This window comes from Triturus cristatus, chromosome 5_1, assembly GCF_964204655.1.
Source record: "Triturus cristatus chromosome 5_1, aTriCri1.1, whole genome shotgun sequence".
NCBI lineage: Eukaryota > Metazoa > Chordata > Amphibia > Caudata > Salamandridae > Triturus > Triturus cristatus.
In genome coordinates this window covers 487,427,777-487,444,793 of record NC_140587.1, presented here as the reverse complement: position 1 = coordinate 487,444,793, position 17,017 = coordinate 487,427,777, and the positions used below count along the sequence as shown (strand labels likewise).

Sequence of the window (17,017 nt, the reverse complement as noted above, 5' to 3'; positions counted from 1 at the left end):
ACGGCCTTGCCGTTCCTAACTTTGAACATTATTATTTGCCCACTCAGTTGCAATAGATAGCCAGGTGTATAGCATCCTGTCATCTCTCGGACACGGCCACTCTAAGCCCACCCAGGCCACACCTCACCCTCTTACATCTGTTCCATCCATGCGTGAAGCCCAGGGGCATAGACTCCATGTTACTCTTGGTGGCCTATAAATGCTACTGTAGAAGCCTATTTATCATCTGCTCCACAAAACCGTCCGCCCCCTCTATTCCTCTTTTGAGGACTCCCAGGGACCAAAAGATTACTACAGCGGCAGAGCTACATAATTGAGACACAGCTGGCATTCGTGACACTGGGGATCTCTTCCGGGACGGTACCCTCGTCCCATACACCGAGCTTTTCTCACAAGAGGATCTCCATCCGGGTTATTTTTTACTGCACCGCTTTCTCATTGCAACTCTCTCGGTCAGATGGGGTAACCTGTCCATAGAGCCTCCCATGCATCAGACGATTCAATACTTACGCATAATGGATGAAGGGGGTCCCCTGACTCGGTGGTTCGCAGCATCTCTCCGTCAGCATGCTGCAGTCTCACTAGACTCCTTAAGACTCCATTGGGAGGAAGACTTGGGACGTTCCTTCTCTGATTCAGAATGGATATCTGCCCTGGAGAGCCCCACTCGAATACCTCGTAACCAGCGCTTCCGCCAAATGAAATTTTTTATCTTACACCGAACATACCTTACCCCCGCCAAAATTAATGAGTACTTTCACCGCACAGACTCTACTTGTCCCTGATGTCACTTAGCTGACGCAGAGGTCCTACACATGTTGTAGCACTGCTCTCAATGGATACTGGATCGAAGTGGCTGCCACCCTTGCTCGCTGCACTGACCGCGACGTCCCTTTCTATTGGGAGGTATATCTCCTGCATCTATTCAGCAGGGGCAGGCAATATAGGGTAACTTCCCGCTTCTTGGACTTGGGCCTGGCAACCGCTAAACGTCTAATTACCAAACGGTGGAGATCACCTGTCGCTCCATACACAGTATGGCGGCGTTGCTGTAGGAAGCTGGCTCTGTATATATACTATACCAGAGCGAGGTATATTGCGCATAGTCCATTGGAACCCCAAAGGTATGCAGAGGTAAAGTTAGATAGCACCTCACTCTCTATTTGTGGTAGTGTGGTCGAGCAGTAAGGCAGTATCAGAGGACAGTGTTAAGCATTTGTTGTACACACTCAGTCAGCAAATGAATTCACACACAAGAACTGAACTTCAGACCAATTGTTTTTGTATAAAAATATTCTTTTTGTTATTTTATTTTCTAGAACCAAGCAAGCCTGGCACAGGTACGCAATAAGTACTTTACAGTAGTCATGCAATTGAAATACAGTTTGAATGATTGTATATGTACTTTGGTTTGATTTACAGTATGGATGCAGAGAAATGCAATAATTAGTAAATGCAGTACATAGATTTCGATAGGCTTTTTGGTAAAATAGCAGGTAAGTAACTTTTGAGTTTACTAGGCTTACACAGAGTAGTATACCTAGATACTACTCTGGGACAGTTCCTGAAAACAGGTAAGTAAAATCGTTTTTATTATATTATACAATTTTAAAGAATTTCTTTAGTTATCCAGTATTGGGGTATCTTTCATAGATTCACATGCCTTAATCATTCCCCGTCGCCGAGGTGGGAGTCCCACGGTAAATACAAAAGTAGTGCCAAATAATAGTAGTCGTAGTAGGCCCCAAAGAAAAGGCCTGAGGCCTAGATCTTAGCAGCCTATCTACATCATTATGCCAAAAGAACCAAAAAAGTGGTCTCAACCAAGCAGCACCCACTATAACACTCTCAGCAGAGCCAGTTCTCCTCAGATTTTCACCGCACGTCGCGTGGAAGGGAGTCTCCCTGAGTGCCACTCAGTTTTTCTTCTTTATTCCATGATGTCTGACAAGAAAGCCTTGTTCAAGTCCTGCAGGTCCCGAGCCTGTCGACGAAGGTCATGTCTAGCCCGTTGACTACGATCCTGTCGACTACATTGACAAAGAGCCCGCCGACGACGAGTCCATCGAAGGAGAGCCCGTCGACAACAATTCCATCGACTGGGGACTTACCTGTTCCGTCTGCGGCACCTGCATTGCCTATGGCTCCTACTCATTCAACATCTGTTTCATCTAGGAGTTTTCAGCTCAAAACATTTCAAAGACATGTGTAGCAATATTTCACCGCTTACTCCCTCACATCTCCTGGAAACATATGTGCAGGAAGAGGATGATGATTACGAGGACGAAGAGGAAGAAGGACCATTTGGGATAGCTCACCATCCTTCGGAGCTACACATCAAATGTCAAGATTATGATGATGAAGAGGAGGAGGATTACCAAGGACAATATTATCAAGAGGACATTGTCGTCCCGCATCACAGAGTTTACCATAGACAACCTCGCCAGAGTGAGATGTGCCATCTGCCTCCAACTCTAATACAAGACCTGCAAGCCATGCTAGCAGATTACAGACAGCGTTTTCCCCCACAGCAAGTAATTCCACAAGTTCCACCACAACCTGTGCCGGTTCCAGATACTTTGCCTTCACCTGACGCTCCTGTTCCAACGCCTCAGCTTCCAGACCCTTCTAAAGACCCTCATCATGGTCAGGACACGTCCTCCGAAGAGGAAGTTGAAGAGGGTGAACTTCCAGAGACCATTCCTGCAGATCCTTGGGATTCTTTTATCATCCCTATGCCTTCACCACCGACTCCTCTACCATCTGATTTGCCCCCAGAGGATATAGGGGGATTTCATAATCTAATGCAGCGAGCTGCTGCTAGATTTCAATTGCCTGTCATGGTTGAACAAACTGAATGCTTCCCACTTGATTTTAAGGAGGAATCCAGAAAGATTACGAGGGCTGTCCCGATAATTGATTACATCTGGAAAGAAGGGATCAAAATCATAAACTCCTGCATCTGTGCCAGCAGTGCTTCCACGGATAGATAAGAAATACCCTGCTCCGGCCAATAGTCAATCCTGTCACATTGGCCATCCTCGACCAGATTCGGTCATTTCCCAGGCTGCCCAACAAAGATCTAAGAACCTGGCAACACCCATTACTACACCACCGGACAAGGAAGGGCGTTGCCTTGATTTGATCGGCAAGAAGGTTTCGACAATGGCAGCTGCCTCCATCAGAGCAGCTAACTCCCTAGCAATAATAGGGCGTTATGAGCGCCATATGTGGTCGGAGATGGCTGGACTTATTGAGCTTATTCCAGAAGACAGGAGACGGGAAGCAAGAAAAATTCTATTAGAGGGAGAGCGTGCAGCATCTGAAACCATAGATTGCGCACTAGACATTGTCAATACAAATTTTCGCCAGCTGGCTGGTCCGGCAGTACTCAGACGCCAGGATTGGCTTAAGGCCACCACTTTCAGACCTGAAGTCCAGACAAAAATATTGGACATGGCCTATGATGGAGAATCGTTGTTCGGAAAACACATTGATGAAGCCCTCCAGGCAATAAAAACTGATACAGATACGGCAATATCATTGGGTTAATTACAGTACAAACTCAGAACCTTCAGAGGCGCAAGGGGCGTGGGTTTTCCTCTAGAGGAGGATACCAAAACCAGCAGAACAGACAATACCAGCCCCAATATAGACAAAGTTACCAATCTTCATACAGGCAATCCAACACGTCTGGTTTCTCTCGTCAGGGCGGTCGAAACCGATCTCAAAATCAAGGACGAGACGCCAACAGAAAGCAGTGATCTCTGCAGGGCACCTACCACACCTATTCCCCTTCCCATGGGCGCGAAAATTTCAGCATTTGTGGACGAGTGGCAAGAAATTACCTCAGGTGGGTTCTAGACCTGGTGAACAACGGTCATACCCTAGAATTTGTCACCAAGCCACCCACCACTCCGCCCAAGGGACCCCCTCGCCCTCGTCTTCACTTATTATTCAAAGAAGCTTTAACGATGCTCCTCAAGAATGCAATAGAGAATGTTCCATCACATCAGAAACTGACAGGTTTTTGATCAAAAAGAAATCAGGGGAATGGCGCCCGATTCTAGACCTTCGCAACCTGAACAGATTCCTCAAAAAACAAGGATTTCGCATGGTCACACTTTCAGAGATTCTAGGTTGTCTCAACGAGGGAGATTTTATGGCTTCTCTGGATATGGCAGACGCTTACTTCCACATCCCAAACATCGCAAATATCTTCGCTTCACTCTGGCTGGCGCCCATTATCAGTTCAAAGTGCTCCCATGAACTAAAATCGGCTCCAAGGATCTTCACAAAGTGCCTAGCTCCTGTAGCAGCAGCGTTAAGATCCCAGGGAATCCAAGTATTCCTGTATTTGGACGATTGGTTAATCAAATGTCCTTCAGAACGAGCAGTCAAGATTGCCATTACGACTATTCATCTTTTCAACTCTCTGGGGCTAACTGTGAACAGGAGCAAATCTCAGTTACGCCCGATGCAGGTCCTTCCATTTCTTGGAGCTTTGCTGGATACGGTACAGTGCAAGGCATTCTTATATCCCGAACGACCGATTCGTCTTTAAAAGCTGGTAATTCTGATTTCCAGAAGAAAGTCAGTTTCTGTCCGCATGTTTGCTTCACTCCTGGGGATGTGCTCTTCGGCAATAAATCTCGTCTCTTTGGCAAGACTCCGAATGAGACCTCTACAGGAGGAGCTACACCTTCAGTGGCAACAGGCTGTGGGTTCCTTCGACGACATCCTGAGAGTCACACCACGCATGAAAAACGCTCTGCATTGGTGGTAACAGATGCCCAACTTAGCAGAAGGACTCATCAGGATGGGGAGGTCATCTCCAAGATTTACAGATACAAGGAAAGTGGTCTCCAGAGTACAAGAAACAACATATCAACAGCCTGGAATTGCGAGCAATTTTCCTGTCCCTGCAAGCTTTCCTTCCATGGATTGCAGGTTCATCTGTATTGTTTCGGACCGACAATACCACCAGCATGTTTTACGTAAACAAGCAAGGAGGCACAAGATCGGCAACTTTGTCAAGAGAGGCTCAGGAGTTGTGGGAATGGGTCACACTCCACAACATAACCCTCAGAGCAGAACATGTCAGGGGTCTCCACAATACCCTGGCGGACACGCTCAGCAGGTCCCAATCTGACTGCCACGAGTGGGAGCTAGAGCAGAATCAAGTGAACAGGGTGTTCCGAGCTTGGGGCAAGCCGGCACTGGATTTGTTCACAGCAAATGACAACAAAAAATGCCGATATTACGCCAGAAGATACCCTCAACAGGGATCAAGGGGGAATGCCCTGTCCATGCAATGGTCGGGGATTTGTGCTTTTCCCCCCATACCTCTAATCCAGAGGGTAATACGCAAGATGAAATTGGAGGGCTGCCGTCTCATCCTGATTGCACCCCGGTGGCCACTCCAGTACTGGTTCCAAGACCTGTTATTATCCCAGGACCAGCCGATTCGTCTTCTTCAGACACCCACAAAATTGTTGAGGAACAAAGGTCAGGTGCTTCACCCGGACCCTCAGTCTCTACATTTACACGCATGGCTCCTGATTTCTTAGAATTCAAGGACCTTAACATCCCTCAGGACTGTCGTGACATATTGACAAAATCGCGAGCTCACAGCACAATTAAGACTTACCGTCTAAAATGGAAGCGTTTTTGCTGTTGGTGCGAGGCTTACAACGTTCCCCCGATGGAAGCTCCTGCGGAACAGATCCTTCCTTATTTGCTACATCTGGCAAGGTCTGGGCTCACTTTTTTATCAGTCAAAGTCCATTTAGCCGCACTGTCCAGATTCAGAAAGGGTGCTCAACATCCTTCTTTATGTTCATCCTCTTTGATCAAACAATTCATGAAAGGACTTTTCAGAGCGTTTCCTCCAGTAAGGCTTCCACCACCGGAGTGAGAACTTAACACTGTCCTAACGCAACTAATGAAACACCCATTCGAGCCGATCCACAAGGCCGAACTCAAATTCCTAACCTGGAAAGTTGCCTTACTTCTGGCTCTGACATCCGCTAGAAGAGTGAGTGAAATTCAGGCCTTCACTATAAAAGAACCATTTCTACATTTCACTCAGGGCTACGTAACCCTCCGGACTAATCCTACATTCATACCTAAAGTATCGTCACAGTTTCACCTCAATGAACCGGTAAAATTAAGGACTTTCTTTCCAAATCCGTCTACACCAGTGGAAAGAGCCTTACATTCTCTTAAGATGTTTAAAATTCTACTTTAAAAAAACAAAGAGCATTAGAAAATCCGACCAGTTGTTCGTGGCTTACGGCCAAACTACTCTGGGAACTGCAGTCAGAAAAGCCACAATTGCCAGATGGATAGCATCTACAATCCATTTCTGTCATGACAAGGCTAACAGGCCATTGCTAAGGAAAGCCAAGGTGACTCTAGAAAATATCTATTGTGCTGCGACATGGAAGAATGTCCACACGTTCACGAGACATTACTGCCTTCAATCTACACATCGGGACGGTGCAGCAGTTGGACAAGCATTTGAGGTCAGTTTCAGGTACCTTTTCTGTCTTTTAAATGCTATCTATGGCTTGCATTATTCATGACACTGACATTTTCTGCAATTATGGCATGTCTGACATAGAATGTTATTACGGTGCATGTTTCATTTCCCTGTGTATGTTACATGCTTTTGAATTCTAAAGTTTGGTTTATTATACCTTTTGTTAACAAGTTGTGGATGCAATTGGGAGTTTATCAGCACTAGTCTCCCACCATCCGCAAACGACTGTATACTTGGTATACTGCTTGCTACTCTGATTCAGGCATGTGAATCTATGAAAGATACCCAATACTGGATAAGAAAACAAGTTACTTACCTGTAACTACAGTTATCCAGTATTGGTATCTTTCATAGATTCACATGCACCCACCCTCCTCCCCGTAGAGTCAGTTCTCTATGTTTTGGGGCACTTACTTCCCACTTGTGCTAAGGAAAATCTGAGGAGAACTGGCTCTGCTGAGTGTTCTAGAGGGTGCTGATTGGTTGGGACCAATTTTTGGGTTCTTTCGGCATAATGATGTAGATAGGCTGCTAAGATCTAGGCCTCAGGCCTTTTCTTTGGGGCCTACTACTACTATTATTATTTGGCACTACTTTTGTATTTACCGTGGGACTCCCGCCTCGGCGACGGGGAATGATTCAGGCATGTGAATCTATGAAAGATACCAATACTGGATAACTGTAGTTACAGGTAAGTAACTTGTTTTCTTTCTCAAACTCCACACTTAGAAACATTTCACAGAAAAACAGTCAATGTTATCCTATGGAGGAAAGTAGTGTTATTGATTTTGAGGTAAATATTTGGTAGTGGGAGTTGAGGTTCTGGGGGTAGACCCAGGGGTCCCCCAGGGTCTACGATGCACTCTAGTTACACCCTCAGTGGCACCAGGGCGGCCGGGTGCAGAGTGCTGAGGCCCATTGTTATCCAATGGGGGATAGGGGGTGTTCGGTTGGTGGCTGCTGACAAGCAGGCCACTTGGTTGTGGGAGCAAAGCTCCTGGACTTTAGCTCAGGGCAAATGGGGAAAAAAGTACCCTCAGCGACACTAGGGCTGCAAGGTGCTGTTTCGACGTTGGGCGGCCTGTTTTTAATAGGGAACCTCTGGTTTGCAAAGGAACTGCAGGCTTGGGGACGAAGGTCTTGTGGGTGCAACCACCACTTCGAGAGGTAAGTTGGGAAGTTAGGGGTTGGTTAGGCACCATTGGTTTGGGCACATAGGGCCGTTGGGCGTCTGGTGCAGGGGTGACTTTAGGGGTCGGAGCTTCCTACCAGCTCCTGGTGGCGGTTGGGGAGACCTTCTGGACTAAGGCTGAAGGCGTCGGCGGGAGGCTTGAGGCAGGTCCGGGATTGCCGGATGTCGGGTCAGGATCGCTGGTGTGACCTCCTCGTGGTGTTTGCTCACTCGAGCTCGGGTCGTGGGTGGTGGAAGCAGAGTGGTGGGGATTCGTGGTTTGCGGCCAAGGCCAGAGGTTGCAGATGAACAAATCCGGTGTTCACGGGAGACAAAGTCTTTGAGGTTTAAGGCAGGCAGGTCCTCCGGGGTTTTCGAGGTTGCTGGCTGCAGGACACACCGGGATTTCACAGGAGCTGGTTCAAGGGGGATACAGGCCGACAGGACTGGGGCCAAGTCAGTGGGCGTCTTCCTCTTGTTAGCTTCTACACGGCTGTTCGGACTGTCTTCTTCTTGTAGTTTCTTCTTGTCTGAGGAAGCAAGGTTCAGGGTTTCCCCTAAATACTAGATTTAGGGGTGTTACAGGTAGGTAAAAGGCAGGGACCAATGGGTCTCTTCCCTGGGGTTGGTACACCCCCTATTATGCCACCCTTCAGTGGGAGGGGGGGCATGAGGCTGTCCCTGGTTGGCTTAGTCCCCCCATCTTCAAAATAGCATGGACTGAGAGTTGATATTCACCTCGCCTCCCCCACCTGAGGGGTGGAGTTGAAAGATGTGGGCACACCTCTCTTCCTCACTTGTTTTTCCTGCCGGTTCTCCCGCTCAAAGTGGGGGTCAGAACCAGTGGGGACCAGTTGCTGGAGCAGCAAGTGGCCTGGGGAAGCTCACAAAGGCGGTAATCCTTTGAAGCTTCCCCTTTGTGAACCCTGCCCATCCTGGGGGAGGAGGCTTGGCACCTCGTCCCAGGATGTGCATTGTTTCAGTCCCCAGAGAGCCGCAGGCTCTCTACCCAGGGGTCCAGAAATATGTCTGGTGGTGGCAGTTGAAAGCAGCCACTCAGCCTGGACACTAGTGGTGGGTTCGTTTTCAGGGGGCATCTCTAAGATGCCCTCTGTGTGCATTTTTCATTCAATCCCACACTGGCATCAGTGTGGGTTTAAATGTGCTGAGAAGTTTGATACCAAACTTCTCAGTTTTCAGTGTAGCCATTATGGTGCTGTGGAGTTTGTAATGACAAACTCCGAGCTCCATATACCTTTAATGGCAGCACTGCACTTACAATGTCTACGAAAGGACTTAGACATTGTAGGGGTACAGGGCTCATGCACCTGTACCCTAACCACTGGTATAGGGCACCCAGCTAGAGGGGTGACTGATCTCTGCCAGGGCAGTGGGTTTTAGGCATGGCACACAGTGTTGTGTGCAATGTCAACTCTTCACTTTGTTCTGCACCAAAATACGCAGCCTGCAAAGGCAGTGTGTGAGTGTAATGGTACAGGACCTCGAAGGGTGACACAATAAGTGCTGCAGCATGCCCTGGGTACCTGTGGTTATGTTATGTTAAATCAATTTATAACATGCACAGATACTCTGCAGTGTGTCCCGGCGCGAACTGAGAAAAGGAACCGCAGACCAAAGCACTATTGAAAGAGAAGGGTTTTAAACTTTTTTTTAAAGATCACAGAATCTTGAGTACTGCGTAACGCCATGGGTAAAGCATTCCATGCCAGGGCAGCCTTACGCACTAAAGAACTCCCACCTAGCCTCTGGCGTTTGAATCTAGGAGTCTGCATCAAAAATTGGGAAGATGACCGCAACTGTCTCGTAGGATTATAGAAGGCGATCCTCTTCTAAAGGTAGGGAGGACCCAGGCCTTATAGGGCCCTATGGGCAATAGCCAGGGTTTTGAATTTTATTCGAGACTCCACCGGAAGCCAGTGCAGAGAGCGCAAATGAGCACGCACACTACACCTGCAAGATATACCCAGCTGGAGTCTGGCGGCCGAATTTTGAACGGCCTGTAGTTTGTTCAAGAGGTAGCCAGAAATGCCCACATAGAGTGCATTGGCATAATCCAAGCGAGACAAAATCAAAGCACGGACAACCGTTTCTTTGGCAGGTCTTGGAAAAAGGGGTAAAAACTTCCTCAAGGCTTTCAAGGTACCGAAGCAGGTCCCAACCAGCTTTTTGACCTGGGTAGAGAAGGAGAGATTCTCATTGTACCAGACCCCAGGTTTTTTGCAGCATTACCCATTGCTTTAGGCAAGGGGAAGCCAGGGGGCCATAACCTCTCACGGAAGTTAGCTGGAAAAACGCCATACAAGAGGACCTCTGATTTCTCTTCGTTACATTTTAGCTGTGCCTGAGCGAGCCAGCAGAAGACCGAAGAGAGACCGTGTTGAGTCGCAAGAACTGTGTCATCATCCTTTCCCCAAGAGAACAGGAGCTTGGTATCGTCAGCATAGGCCATCACCTTAGCCCCAAGTGACTCCGCTAAGTAAATCAGCGGAGTAACATAGATGTTGAAAAGAAGGGGACTAAGGGATGACCCTTGTGGGACACCCGTAGCTACCCGCTACGATACCGAGACACAAGGTGAACGCCAGATCTGCTATGAGCGGTCTTCCAGAAAAGATTTGATCCAGCGCCAGACAGAGCCAGATATCCCAATCTCCGAAAGGCGATCAAGAAGCAAAGAATGTGGCACAGTGTTGAATGTCGCCGAAAGATCAAGCATCACCAATGCAGCTCTCCCGCCGTCATCCAAACACTCACTAATTGCCTCTGTCACCTCCAGCAGTGCAGACTCAGTACTGAACGAGGCACGAAATCCCGATTGGGCCGGATGCAACAAACCCGAAACCTCGACAAAATTAGTCAGTTGCTTGGTGATGACCTTCTCACAGACCTTGAACAGGCTAGGCAGCAGTGATATGGGGCGGTAGTTTCCCGGTATCATTGGGTCAAGAGACGGCTTCTTGAGAGGGAGAATTTGTGCCTGCTTCCAGGAAGCTGGAACACAACCTTCCAGCAAGGACATATTAACGATTTTGTTAACTACAGGATTGATAGTATCCGCGGCCAAAAGTCTAGCAGCAAGGGGATCAGTCGGAGAGCCTGACTTCAAAGACTTAAGAACTTTGAGAGAGCAGGCCAGCTCAATAGGCCCAAAAGTCGACAAAGTATTAGTCAGAGTGGCGGCCGGCAGGCCAGACCGAGAGACCGTAGATGCCATAGTACAAGAAGTAAAGCTGGCTTGTATAGTGCAAATCTTGTCCAAAAAAACTTCACATGAGTATAACACCAGGTCTTTGAGACTGGTGCAGCTTGGGCACTAGGGGACATAAAACTTTGCACAATAGAGAATATTTCTTTGGAATTATTGTTGGCTTGATCAATACGTAGAGAAAAATAGAAACTTTTTGCAGCTGCTATGGCGGTGTAGTAGCTTTTTTGTTTAACTCGAAGTGTGTGTTTTGCTAGAGGGCAGTAGCCGCTAGAGCGCCATGCCCTCTCCAGTATTTTACATTAATGTTTTAAGGCTTTCAGCTCTAAAGAAAACCATGGTTTGGAGGGAGAATCTCTAGCGAGCTTAGGCCGGCAAGGTGCAGAGAGAACAGACACAGAAGCAGAAATCCAGTCAGTAAACCTTGACAGATTTCCCTCGATCTCCCTGGAGAGTAGGCCGAGACGCAGCCAAAATGCTGGAAAACTGGGTAGAGTCTATTTTACTAAAAATTGGTGGACGATGGCAGTCAACCTGCCTAGCAGGCTGGGTAATTTCCCAGGAAAAACATATGAGAAAGTGATCCACAGTAACACAATAAGTGCTGCAGCATTCCCTGGGTACCTGTGGTACCATTTACCAGGGGCTGACCTGTGGCCAGAAATGCCAATTGGGTTTAGGCTTCAATGCTGTTTTAGGGATAGAACTTAGGCCCTGGGTACCTGATAAGCAGGAGCCCAGGGCACACTCAGTCAAAGTACATCAGCAATTCAGCAAAAAGTGGGGGCAGCCATGCAGAAAGAGGGCACTTTCTCACAGTTACTCTTTGCTGAACTGGGCAAAAGCGTAGAGCGTCGCCTTATGCAGGGAAGACTTGCTGGGCCTTCGCAAATTCCCCCTGGCCGACAGTTGGAAGGCTATTCTAGCTCATTTGCAGAACGTAGACACAGCCCCTGTACATTCTTCCATTTGGTAAGGGGATCGAACTGTTGTGTTGTCATAACTGGGAATATTCCCCCATCCTACATAATCAGAGGTATATCTAGGGCAGATCTCTTAGCCAGTCAGGTGGCTAGCTTAAACACACACTGCATTTCATACGAACGCAACACATATGTGGAGAGGTACTAAACTGGGTGCGACACAGCAGCATGTCACTAACAGTTTATTCTCCCCCTCCTTTAACTTACTTTGTCCTCATTTTGTTGAACCCCACTCTCCCTACTCAAATGTGTTATGATATTCTTGGATTATATGCATTTTCACGGACCTCATAGTGGCACTAACGTCACAATCCATACCGGCATGTGGCCCTCAAGTGTATGTGTACTGTGTTTCTCCTTTCATACCACAATGTATGCCCAAATGAATTTAAACCGCCCCACTATTATGGGATTACTCGTGTGGGTATACCATGCATACATCTGTTTTGCTTCTGTTGTATATTATGGAAACCAATAAACTGATTCACAAAAAAAAATTTAATGAAACGGATGTTATGTGCTAGACTTATTCCTACTCTCGGCAGCATCAAGTCAGACCCTGTCACAGCCCTACTGCTCCTTTTGTTGGAGGGGTGGAGCTAAAGGATGCCAGCAACATTATTGGTTGTAGACCCTCAATCTTCCCCTAGTTCTGCAACTTTAAAACTGGTTTTATTTGTCCTCCAATTTACGATCTTCTGGTTTGTGGAATGGGATTCTCATTTCCTTGTAATTTCGGAGACCATTGTGATAGATCGCTAGACGATTCAGCTTGACGCAAGATTACCTTCATCCCCTTTCTATCTACCGCTCCAGACAGTCCAGATACTACTAAATAAACACAACTGTGGCTCTTATATGCACGAAGGGAGGCTCGTCTGCATTGGTATTCCATTCTAAAAAAGTAGTTCAAAACAAAGGATTTCAAACTACCAACACTCAAGGATTTTCTGACCATTCCAGTGGGAGATTTACTACCCTGATCGTCAGTCTGCAATTAGCAGCATAGTTCTTGATCTAAATGTCATCATTTGAGTTTAGCAGAAAATATATTAATATCTTAAAATGATATATGCCAGATTGCTGGAAAATCGAAGCACTATTTTAATTGATGTCATGCATGGCATTTTTTTTTGTTGTGTAAAACATTTTATTAATCGGCACCAGCATATCAATCACATTATTGAGGAGTAATACAGGGATCACAGGTCGACAGTAGGGTACATCAATCAGTACAAGAAAAATCATTGGGAAGGTCTAGGGCGAGGGGGGATCATCTTCAATGGGGGAGAGAGGCGGCTGACATATATCTCCACGATAGGAACTCCACATGCCCCACACACGAGACCACTTCTTAGGGCAACCACGGGCCACATATACAGTTTTTTCTCTGAACATTGGCCAGTCTAGGTCTTTCTCCCAGTCACCCACCTCCGGAGACCGAGACGCTCCCCACCTCTGAGCAATGTTTCTCTTGGCAAGCGTAAGCCCCAAAGTGGTCCACTGTAGCAAGCAATCATTCGGCTCCCAAATATTCAAGAGACATCTAGGAGCGTTCAGGCTGAGTTGTGTAGACAGGACAGTGTTAATAATCTCATGTACCTTACACCAGTAAGATTGAATACTATCACATTCCCAAATTATGTGCATAAAGGTGCCCGTTTGACCACATCCACGTCTGCAGTTTCCCTCATCCATTCTCCCCATCCGTACCAGTTGGGGACCAGTCACATACACCCTATGGAGTATTTTGAGCTGAACAAGTCGGAGGCGTGCAGGTATTGCCACAACTCTAGGCGAGGACACAGCCTCCTGCCATCGTCTTCCATCTCAATTCCATCACTGGACCTCTTCTCCCGAAGCGATTGTAGGGGGTCTGGCATGTTGTTTATTAACTTCTTATAAATTAATGATGTAGTGTTATCAGGGACGGGACCATCTAAAACTCTGTCTTCCAATGGAGAGGACTCGGGAAGGATGTTACCACGCTGCAGGTGGGAACACCGAGTGTGCCTAACCTGTGTGTAACGGAAGAATTCCGAATTTGTTAATTCGAATTGCTGCTGTAGGGTGGCGAATGATTTAACATCAGTTTTTTCCAAAGATTACCTATCTGCGAGATTCCTATAAGGTCCCACTTGTCGAACCCCTTGCTCTTCCACAGGCTACCCAATTGTTCGGAGTCCCACAGTGGTGTCGCGAGAGTAAGCCTGCGACTCCAACCGAGACCTTTAGTGGCTGTGTGCCAAACATGGACTGAGTGTTTGGTGGGACCCGTGAGGGCAATGCGGCGCTGTCTGGAATAAAGAGCTCTATTATAGTTCCCACCCGGTAAGAGCCACCTGTCCATGTTAAAACCTGGGTTTCCAGGGCAGGTGTAAGTGCCATGGTTTATGGCCGCCAGGTGAGCCACCCAATAATACTTCTTAATATCGGGGAGGCTGATGCCCCCATCATAACAATTCAAGGTGAGTTTTTTAAGGGCAATACGTCACTTACCACCCCACAGCAAGTCCCGCTGGAGACCCTTCACCTCTCCGAAGTAGGACACCGGGACCGGGTCTAGGGAATTCTGCAGAGCATACAAGAACCGGGGCAAAGACATCATCTTGAAAAGTGCCGCTTTTCCCAGTAGGGAGAGCAGAAGTGATTTCCAGTTGCTTATATCCCTACGCAGCCTAGCCAGGGTGGGGAGTGAGTTCTGGGAGTAGCGGAGTGATGAGTCCAAGGAGAGAAAGATCCCCAGATATTTAAAGCCATCCGTACATAGTTGTATTGGGCATCCCCTCGGTGGGACGGGCGGCTCCCCAGCCAAAACAAACCACAGAGATTTACCCCAATTAATGGAGTACCCGGAGTATCTGCTAAAAATGGCAAAAATATCTAGAACCACTATCGGGGACCGTCTTGGAGAAGTCAAGTAAAGCAGGATATCATCCGTGTAGAGCGAGATGTGGTCCTCCCAATCTGGAGACCAGCGCATTCCCCGGATCATCGGGTCTCTGCGTATCACGCCGCCAATGATTCCAAGGATAGGGCAAACAGGAGGGGGACAATGGACATCCCTGCCGGGTCCCCAGGCCCAACTCAAAGGCGGCGGATTTCTTGTTGTTGACTACTACTTGCGCTAGTGGTTTAGTATATAGGAGCTGTACCCATCGAATGAAGTTCGGGCCAAACCTGAACTTTTCCAGTACTGCCCAAAGATATGGCCATTCAATGGTATCAAAAGCCATGGTGGCATACAGGGAGACTATCACAGCTGTTTCTAGGATGGAAGCCGCTCTGGCCAGTACCCCATGCACCCGTCGCAAGTTAAGCGGCGTATTACGATGCGGAATAAAACCAGATAGATCCGAATGGACTAAAGTCTCGATAACTGTGACAAGACGGTTGGCCAATAGTTTAGCCAAAATCTTGGGCTCCGCATTCAGGAGGGAGATCGGTCTGTACGACCCACAATCGGTTCTAGGCTTTCCCTCCTAGAGAATGGTGATGATGGTGGCTGTCCTCTGGTCTACTGGTAGAAACCCTTTTTCCCTGGAGTCCTCATACATACCTTTGAGATAAGGGGCCAGCCTATCCAGTTTGTTTGTATAATTCAACCGGGAGTCCATTAGGGCCAGTGGCCTTACCCGATCGGATAGACCGTATCGCTTTCACGATTTCGTCATTGGACATGTCACTGTCCAAAAAGTCGTGGTCCTCTGCCAGAAGTTTGGGCAAGGTAATGTCTGCTAGAATCCGGCGGGAATCCTCTAGTGAATAGTGGGCCATCTATGCATATACAGTGCAATAATGTGTAGCAAATTTGTCCACTATGGCTTGTGGGTCTGTAATAGCGCCGCCTCCCTCCCCGCTGAGTTCTGGCACTAGACGGCTTTCCCATTCCTTCTTATCCAGCCATGCTAGTAATTTCCCGGCCTTATCCCCCACTTCATATAACTGCCTGTGCATGCCATTTGTTGATCATTTGCGGGAATTCTTATGCAAAACTTTAAGTATGTTAAACTATGCGCTATGTTAGTATATTTGCGAGTACATATAGCAGCAATTTCCACGTAGACTAAAAGCATGGACCATAGACTTATTTTCATTTAGCCAAGTTTTCAAAACCATTCAAGAAGGGGGCTAAAAGTTGCTCCCTCTACATGTAGTCCCAGCACCACACCAGGTCCTGAATTTGGTTTGGTAGGGCTGATGAAATCTCAATTGGAACCTACAGATAAGTTTAAAATATTTAACATTTAAGATTGCATTTTTGACAGACCGCCATTACTTCTCTAAGAAGAACCTACTGATACTTTTCTTATTGGTACCTTATCTGGTCTATACCTAAAGATAAGATCGTTATGAGAACTCATAGCCAGTTTGACATGGATTGGAGAATCCTTGTTTGGAACAATCCGAGAACACATTGCCATAATTTTTTATTTTAGGTCAACTAATGAATCTTGGAGGGTTCTACATATTCTAGATGTTAGAATGACAATTGTGTGCTGCAGCATGTATTGAATTCAAGACATTAAGATAAGAATAATAAAACCATTTTTTGTGGCTCCCCCCCGGATTATAGCTTGGAGGTTATCATAGTGATGAGATTGATGTGATATTGAAATGGACAGAGGTGGGTTTGATGTGCTGTACAGGATATGACCCATTTCGTTCCCCATACCAACTATGTATTCTATGTTGTCAGTATAGTATATGTATTACTATATTCGTTTTATTATTATGGGAATCCATTTGATGTGTTTTTGATTTTTTTTTAAAGGTTGGATTGATGTGCCTATTATCTTGCAAGTAGTCAAAACGTATTGTTGACTAACCTAAGTTGCAGAACAAAAATGTTTCAAAGTGTTTTTAATTTTGATTGTTGGTGGTATTTAACTAAAGAGATATGTAGTTGATTGTAGAGTGTGTATGTGAATATTTAGTTTGTTCCTAGGATTTTTGTTTTATTATGTGAAAGTTGATCAATTCAAATGTTATTAAACTAATAAAAAGTAACCCATGTAAATTTAAAGTTATCCTGTATGTACTATTGACAAAAAATTTTGATCAACGTGCATTGATTTGTGTTTATAAGCTAA

General features: G+C 46.7%; 1 protein-coding gene across 2 annotated transcripts in view; it reads left to right on the top strand.

Moving 5' to 3' along the window:
- The window catches only part of WWP1 (WW domain containing E3 ubiquitin protein ligase 1), an 850,740-nt gene that overhangs the window by 199,468 nt on the left and 634,255 nt on the right, over nucleotides 1-17,017 (top strand). The gene's annotated exons all lie outside the window — the stretch shown is intronic.